Raw genomic sequence first — 8,991 nt, 5'->3', positions numbered from 1 at the left:
TGTGTTGTGAATTAAATTTCTATGCTGTCAGTGGAACACAGGTGCATCTTTGTGCTTCTTATACAGGCCACTGATTTGCTGTGGTAGATAAGGTCATAGAGGTTAAATGTTTTGTCATCAATATGATGAGTTGTACAGCAGGAAAGGGAATGGCATTATAAAAGGATGGGGAATGAGAAAATGAGATGGAACTGCAAATCTCTAGGAAGCTTTTGGATGCACAGTTTCCAGAGAAACAGGAAATCCTGAACCTGTTCAGCATGAACATAAATATCTATGGAAGTAAATTAATTTTAAAGTGGCCAAAGTATTTGGATTTTAAAACTGTTATTTTTCTGGTTCTAGATAATCTTAGAGAAGAGGATTTACAGTACTATTCATTGAATGAATATTTGATTGATTTCTTATACAGCTTAACTAAAGGCTTTATTCTGGTTTATAATTTATAGTTTTATAAAGCATTTTAAAGACATCAAATATGAATGCATTTTGGGTCCCAGTGTAGGCAATGGGAAGGAAGATTGAGGATGGTCAACACCTTGGAAACCCAAATCTCTTAAGAGCCATTTGAATGTGGAGCTACTCCCAGCCAGCAGTAACATCTGGATTTCACAACAGCTTAAATAACTTTCCAGATGGATGTTGCTAATGTTCCCATTTCCATAGACAGGGCTGACACTGTGAAAAAGGAGCGAGAAGGCTTGAGGATCTGTTCACAGCATCTCTACAGTGCTTAACTTGTTCTTACTGGCAAGTCATCCATTTCATGGAGCTTGAGAGTTATGGAATTGTCATGGTTGGAAGGGATCTCCTGAGATCGTCCAGCATAACCCCCTGCCCAGGCAGTTTAAATCTCTTGGCACATGTCCTGGTTCTGGCCCAGAGCAGCAGGAGGTGGAGTGGCCAAGACTGTAATGTTACTTGATACCAACTTATTTCATTGCCAGGGGTGGGGGAAAGGGATTCTCTCTGTTTCCAAGATGAAGGACATTCTTTTCCGGTGGGAAAAAGCATGGTGTGGTGGGGAAGAGTCAGATGGCATTTGTTGTGTTTTTCTGTGTAAACTGTTTCTTTATCTTATACCTTTTGTTGCTGTTACTGTTTGTTTTCTTATCTCATTGCTGTTTCCAGTAAATTGTTGTTATCTTAACCCATGATTTTCATCTTTTATTCCTCCAACTCCCAGCTCCATCTCTGGAGCAGAAGCGGGGAAGGGAAGGAGGGAAGGGTGAGCAATCAAGTGGTATGTGGTTTGGGAGAGTCCTCGTGGGGGCACTGGAGTGGGGAGTACCATTCCTAAACCACAACAGTATGTTAGCTGTAGATAGGAATCACATTTGGTTTCTGAAGATGCTACACTGAATGTTGAATAGAGAGTAATATGGAGAGTGTCTTGAATTCTGAAGGAGACATCACTAATCTGCTGGATGCGTGACACAGTGGGGAAAGCAGGCAGAAGGCTGCTGCAGCCCCCTGCCAGGCTCTCTGCTGGACCCTTCATCCCTCATGTGCTCCTCTCATTTTAAAGTTTCTAAAGCAAGCTGAGGGCAGTTTGTCCAGCTCAGGAGGGCTGTACATTTGTACAGAATGGAAGTGAAGCTATGTATAAGTGTTTAGGAGTGCAGCATGAGGATTTTTAGGGGTTTGTGGGGATGGAAAAACTTCTGGGACAGCACTGAAGGGCTGAGTATGCAGAAAAAGGCAGAACTGATGTAACCTTATCCATACTGACTTTTGGCTCTGGTTTTTGAACTGAAACCTCCTTCAAACTTTGCTCAGTTTGCAGCCCAAAAGATGCCAGCAGTAAGGGAGAAATGAAGCAGTGTGGACAGTGAAGGGTCCAATTAATTTTCTGGCCCTCAGTTACTTATCAGCATGGATGTTTTCTATGAAGTTCAATCCTAGTTATAATATAATTTATACTGCAGTATAAATAATAAATAAATTATAAATTAATTTCTTCTTCCTAAATTAAAAATAACCTAGGATAGCATTTTGATTTCAAAAAACTTATGTTTTCTTCATCAACATTACTGTCCACTCCCCACTCAGGGTTGCATATGACATGACAGATAACAATGGCCCTGTCCTAAAGATCTCTACATTTAAATATTTTGTCTTGAAGAAAAAATTTGAGTGTAAATTGTGTCCTTGGAAGCCTTTGGGCCTTCAAAGCCATTTAGAAAGAACCAACACCATACAGAACATCTGACAGAAAAAGAATTCAGCAGTATAGATTTGTGGAAAGTAATTTTGAAATGTTGGTGTTGCCCTGGTGTTTCCTCAGAAAGAATGTGCAGCACCTCTTATTTTCAGAAGGAAAAAGAATATAAGCTGAACTGTACACCTGCTAGAATAGAGACAGTGCTGTGCTCCTACCCAGCCTAGTCATGGCTTGGACGCTGTTGCTGTGCCACAGAGCAAACAGGGAATGCACTCACTAGATCAATCAGATTGCTCTCTTTGGTATTGTTTACAATAATTGTTAATTAGTTTCCTAGGATAGTACCTCATTTGCGGTCAAAATAAAATGTACACCAGATGGAGAGAAAATTAATTCCAAAGCAGTAATCTATTTATATACATAATTATTCCTTGGAACTCTAATGGTGGTGGTTTTGGCTGTTTAAACTCCAGCAACAGATAGATCAAGCAGATGACATTGCTTAAACATTATTCAGGATTTTATTGGATAAACCATAAACAATTGATATATGATTGCTTTTTGACTGGCTTCTTTCATGTGTATTAATTTGATATTGTAATTAGCAATTTTTCATTTAGAGAATTTGAGTTAAATTTAAAGTTGCAGAAAATATTTGGATGCGCTTAAAGTGTTATTTCTAATATGTTTTAGCATTTTTGCTATAAGTCCTGCTTTTCCTTAGTTCTGAAACTGGCTTTTAAAATGTGATGTATGGATGTCTTGATTTAGAAACAAATACATTCTTAAAAATGAAGACAAAAGCTAGGTATGGAATGTTTGTAGATTTTGTGTCAGTTTTTTTCTGGAACAACTTTAAACTTAAAGAATCTCTTAGACCTCATGGAAAATAGTAAAAAAGCATAAATTACTTTATCTTTAGAAATGATATATTTATATCTTGCCCATGTTTTTATTCCTGTGGGCTATTTCATTTGGAATCAAGATTATTGTAATATTCTTTTATGCTAAGAATCTGGTCATTGATGTCATTTCTTTCTCCCGTAAAATTAGAGGGTTTTGTTATTTCTCACCCTTTTGAAAGAATCATGTTACAAAGACAAAACTGATTCAGGAAACATATTCCTAAGTATGTAATTAGTAAGTAATTTCAGTGGGAATCTCAATGTGCTTGAATTTAAGGATGTGCTTAGTAAGCTTCTTCAACTGATCCCAATTTACTTACTTTGGAATAATTCTAGTATGTCTATTACTTCTATAGTAAGTAACTTTAAGGATAAGTAAGTCAAAGTTCCATAAAGTGGTGCAGATTTTTTTTCCCTATGCAGATTTTTTTTGTGCTTAGAATAAAGGATTGCTGGAATGCAAGCTTTGGAGACTTTTGGCTCTGTGGTGGAGCCTATGGGGACTTTGGGCTTGATATTTTTGCTTTGAAAAATGAAACTGACTGAGAGATGAACTTTTATACTGCTGTACAAACTGTGAGGGGTATCTTGGCTATACTCTAAATATTCTGTCACCTTTCTGAATCTGAACACTTCAGTAAGAGGGTGTTTAAGGAACACTTAATTCAATTTTGGTTTTTATGTAGAATAAAAATGTAAAAATGACAAACTAAATTCACATCTCTGTCCCATTAAGATGATGTTAAGAAGGCTGTAGTTGGTGCCCCAAATATATGGAGGTGACAAAACCAACAAAACCAGAGCTGGTCAGGGGACTTTATTTGTACTTTGCTTTTAAAGGTCTTTAGAAATCAACATTTTATGTGCAGATTGTATTCCAAATAAAGAAGATCAGACTGTTTTCATCACTGTCTAAAAATATAACATTAAATATTATATAAAAGACAATTATTTAAAATATGTAAGATCTCATAAAGGTTTTTTTTTTAAATTCACCTAATTTATGTAATGTATATGATGCTTTTCTGTTGGGTATGGGATAAATGAAAATCCATCTCTGACAAGGAGAAAAGCATATTACTGAAGTTTATACAGTACTGTCACAGATCAAATATTCACATGGGCACTGGCACAATGTCTTGGCTGTGTAGGATTACAGGTTAAACATTTAGAAACACATACAGGTTAAACATTTAGAAACCTTGGAAAATAAATGTACGTAGATAATTCTGTAGAACACTAAAAGTTATCTGTAATTTATGTAAAAAAATTGTTCTGTCCAGGTTTTATTGTTAAATGTACACACTCTAATTTATGCTGAAATGTTTGTTCTGTTTTCTTTTTCAAAAGCAGTTTCATTACAGCATGAAGTTTGACAGTGTTTCCCGTGTGATATTATATGGACATTGGTTTAAGTTGTTGATGTTTTAAATAACACAATTTAAAAATACATGTAGAAATGAATAAGGCAACATCAAAATGGTAGATATTAATTATACTGGCACAGATGGCATAAGTCTTTGGTGGCACACAGGGGCCTCATTTATCAGCCACTGGGATCTAGCATGGCTTGAGGCAGCAGAAAGTCAAAGAAGAGTTGGACAATGGAATCATGGTGCAGCCAAGTGGGTGCTGTCTCTAACAGCTGCCCAAACCTTTGGGCTCCAGTGTAGGTTCTCTTCACTCCTTTGTAGCTCTTTCCAGTTGTGTAAAGGATGGTTATGAGACATCTCACTGCTTTAGCTTCTCATGAGCTGCTGAGTAAAATTTCTTTCTTCCATTTATGGAATGACAGAGAGAGTCTGAAATGTAAGAGAGGATCAGGATCGTGCACAGAGCTCCCATGGACACCAAAAACAACAAAATGATTGTTGTACGTGACAAAGTTGTGTCAGCACAGGGAGGTGAAATTAGTCTTGTTTCTCATTCAAAATGCATAAGTGAGCATGCCAAGTTTCTCCTTCTCATTCTGGTAACTAAGTTTTCTGTAGAAATAGTCCTGAGGTGTGTTTTGAAGCAAGTTGGGGTTTTTTTAATTACTGTATCTTGGAGGAAGTTTCCCTCTCTCCAGTGAAATCCTACTACAATTTCAGCTGTGGCAAAATTAACTCAAAGTAATTATAGTTTGAAACAACAAATCTATGCTATATATGCCTTATTTTATGCACTGTTCTGCCCAATGTCTAACTTAAAATACTGTGCATTTCTGAATGAATGATTCATTTGAGGGAAGTAATTCTAAACTGGGAAAGTGTGCAGCTGATCAGTCATTAAGGAACCCCCAGTGAATAATTACATCAATGCATCTGAGCACATGGGGACAGGTTTTAACAGGGTGGAAGGGAAATGCTTGTGTGGAATATGGGAGTCAGAACAAAGAAATCTTGCAAAAAAGGAGGAAAATTATTTGTAAACCAGTGTAAAAGAAGACAAAGGCAACACAAGAGCTAAAAAGTCTAAATTTTAGAAGTAGAAATGGAAAAGGAAATATGATGGGGAAGTAAAAAAAATGGTTTGTCATTTGCAAAGATCAGGAACTAAACTAAAGCAACTGCTAAGCACCTGACTCAGCAAACTATCCAGCCATATGCTCAAGTGCATTTTTACTTAACAAAGCACTCCACAGTCAATTAAGCAATCACTGGGGTCAGGAGGAATCTTTCCATAACAGCTATGAGAATTTAATCTCTTAGATTTTATTCCTTTTTAATTTAGTAACATGTAGGTTTTGTGCTCCCATTGTTTATGGGATTAGACAAAATGAGGCTGAGACAACAAAGATTTTTATAGTTTCTATATAAAATTCTAAATGCACGTATAATGAAAAGCCCTCTCTTTCTGTTTACTTTACAAAAAGTATTTGAAAAAGTTGCATCAATTGCTAGGTTTCTGCTTTGGAAATATGGCTTAAAAATACAGAGTTTGAAGTATGTAGGAGAGAAAATTGGCATGAAATTATCTCAGTTGTCTGTACTCCCTCTCTGTAACAAGAAAGAGTGGTAACTTTATAAGATTTGGAGCTATCTAGGACAAATATTGATTATTTGGGAAAGTGTGGAGTTCTGCACCAGTTGTTCAGTAGCAGTGGTGCATTTCTCTTGCCCTGATGAGCATCCCTGCTCCCTCAGACAGCCCAGAATGGTCTGTGCCAGCCCTCTTTATCAGCTGTCCTCCACTCTCTAGTTGGTGCCATGTTCATATTCCTAGGAAAAGAAAATACTCTGTCGTGTGATGTAGATAATTGCCTTAGAGACCCAGGAAAGAGATCATGTTCAAAACTTTGAGATATTTACTGAGACTACCTAATTTACTATTATCTATTGGTAAATTGTCTAAACTAAGTAACAGCTGATAATTAAAAAAGCACATAACTACTGCCTTTTCTTCATCAAGGAGGTCATTAGCAATCACATCAGAAGAGGAAAAGAATATATATCCTAATTAGTGTGAGGCAGAACTATAAAGACAGAATGCGTTGTTCAAGGTCGTCTAGAAGAGATGATTTTTGCTGTAAATATAATTAGGACAAATTGTCCAACTCATGGAGTCGAGTACATGCAAGCATGGTCATACATGGAATTAGTTTTTAAGATAATCAATTGTTTAAAATAGCACTGAGATGCATAAAATGAACAAGTAGCAGTATTTGGCTGACTTTTCTTCTCAATTCTGTAATATTGTGCAAATTAAAATGGACTGTGATTTGGGGACTTTGGAGCTGAGTAATGGGCATTTTAAATAAAATATATGGACTCATCTATATGGCCTATATGATTGAGCAAACTTTTTTTTTTTTTTTAGTTCATTTTAATGGATTCTTAAGCACCTGGCATGTGAGTCATGGTGTTCTCAGCTATCCAGCACCAGTGTACCAGTGAGTTGTTTTTGTTCCTACACTTCGGAAGAAATTGCGGAAAGGGCAGCAACATTCCTGATTTCAGGGCACTTGGCAAGTATACTGGGAGATTTAGTTTGAATTATTTGTATACTTTTGAAATTTGGAATTATTATATTTTTATAATCTATGGATGCATGTATGGGAAAGTTTAAAACACATTCTTTCAAACTGAAGTATTTTGTGTGTGTCTAGTCACTAAGTCCTAGGCAAGGATGAGAATTTTTATTAAAGTAAGCAAGATAGTTCAGTGCAGCTGTTTGTTGTGTGACTTTTCTGAGGTTACTGTCTTGTAGTAGTGAAATCATTTAGAGAACTAATGTTCTTATGTGTCTGTATATCTTTCATGCCTATTTCTGGAACTAGTAAAAGCTGATGTTACAATTCATTATTATTATTAGTACAAACCTTTTTGTCTACTCTTTAATTTAGAAGCAATCAATTTCCTGTATACTCACTCATGATTATGAAGTCAGTGTGGCAAACAACAACTTTGGGGAGAAAAATCATTAAAATCACAAATTTAAGAGTAACCTCTTTTTTTATTCAGTATCTAATATACATTCTTCATGTGAAAGTTTCTATTAAGTGTGCAGACTACTAGATAGTGGTGTCATAAAATATCTTTTCAGATATTTTAAATTGCAATGAGGTAAGAAAAGACTGCGTGGATATGTTAATACTTTTGAATTATTTCTTCTCACGAACTGTTTTAGCTTTCTCACAGGCTGCATGGAATTTGCTCAGCTGTGATCCTGGAATTCTGTCAGTTTTCTGTCTCTTGGGGCAGGAAGATATTAGCTACTTAAATACTAAATTTTAATTATTATACTTCATAGGCCTTCCTTTCTGAATGGCTGTACTTTCTGTCATATGTTGTAAAATCTATTACCACTGTGATTTATATTATGACAGCCTACAGTTCTGGATTAATATGCTGATTTATAAATACACTGTTAACTTAGTGTCCTCAGTGACGTAATTAAGTATCTGTTTCAACTGGATGAAATTAATTTAAGGAGTGAAGTATATGGATACTCCAAAATTGCAGGTTTTTCTGATTAATGCTTTCACTGATGTGTCACTCTAAAATACTTAACAACACCACCCTTTGTTGTAAGAGAGGATAGAAATGAGGCACTTAGAGGTTTTTGTATAGAGAGAGAAGAATGTGATAAGGTATTTTATCACATGATGCAAAAGAAAAGATTTCATCTGCTGAAGAGTCTGGAGGCAAGGTATTTGTGATTAACCAGATAGTGATATCCTCTCTCTTTAGACTGCCAGAACAAAAACTTAGTATTGAAGAAATATTATGTATTTTGTGATAATCTGTGATTTAGTATTCATTCCACTGCCATGAGATGATGTAACCCTCTATAGAGGAATGCAGTGAGGGGGTCAAGCACAAAAACAGTTTGTCCCTCCTGAGCAAGGTCCTGAGCACCTTGTCTGGCTTTGAAGTTATCCATTCTTTGGGGAAGTGTTTGGATGAGATGGCCTTCAGGTGTTCCCTCCCCTCTTAAATTATTCTATGCTTCACAGGTTATCTGGAGATAAAGTCCTTCAGGAATGCTTGTTTCATGCTTCTTCCCAAATCGTTCTCTCATGAGACAATCCGTAATAAGTGAGCACCTAAATGTTCTGTGGTTGATGACATTATGCTCTTCAGGTAAATGGTAACTTGAGGAGTTGCACTTCTTGAACATAGGTACATTTTAGACCTATCTGCTGTTTGTCTAACTCATAAGACTGTTGCACCTGAATTCCAGGGAAAACAGAACCCTGTTGTGGGAGGTCTTAAGGAAACTCCTGTCTGACCACCCAGAAGTGACTCAAACAGTCACAGTCCGATCACCTGAGCTGGGACCAAGGCTCCTTCACAGAAGGAGGCCCCAGTGACCCCATGAGTGCCCTGCACGGTATGTGATTCCCTACGCACTCCATACTCACGTACTCCAACCAGGTTCTCTAACTGGCTCAACCCCAGGTTTCTCATATTAGTCTTAGAACTCTGGATCCTTAAA

The sequence above is a fragment of the Molothrus ater genome, chromosome 1, assembly GCF_012460135.2.
Source record: "Molothrus ater isolate BHLD 08-10-18 breed brown headed cowbird chromosome 1, BPBGC_Mater_1.1, whole genome shotgun sequence".
NCBI lineage: Eukaryota > Metazoa > Chordata > Aves > Passeriformes > Icteridae > Molothrus > Molothrus ater.
Note: the sequence above shows the minus strand (reverse complement) of the source record.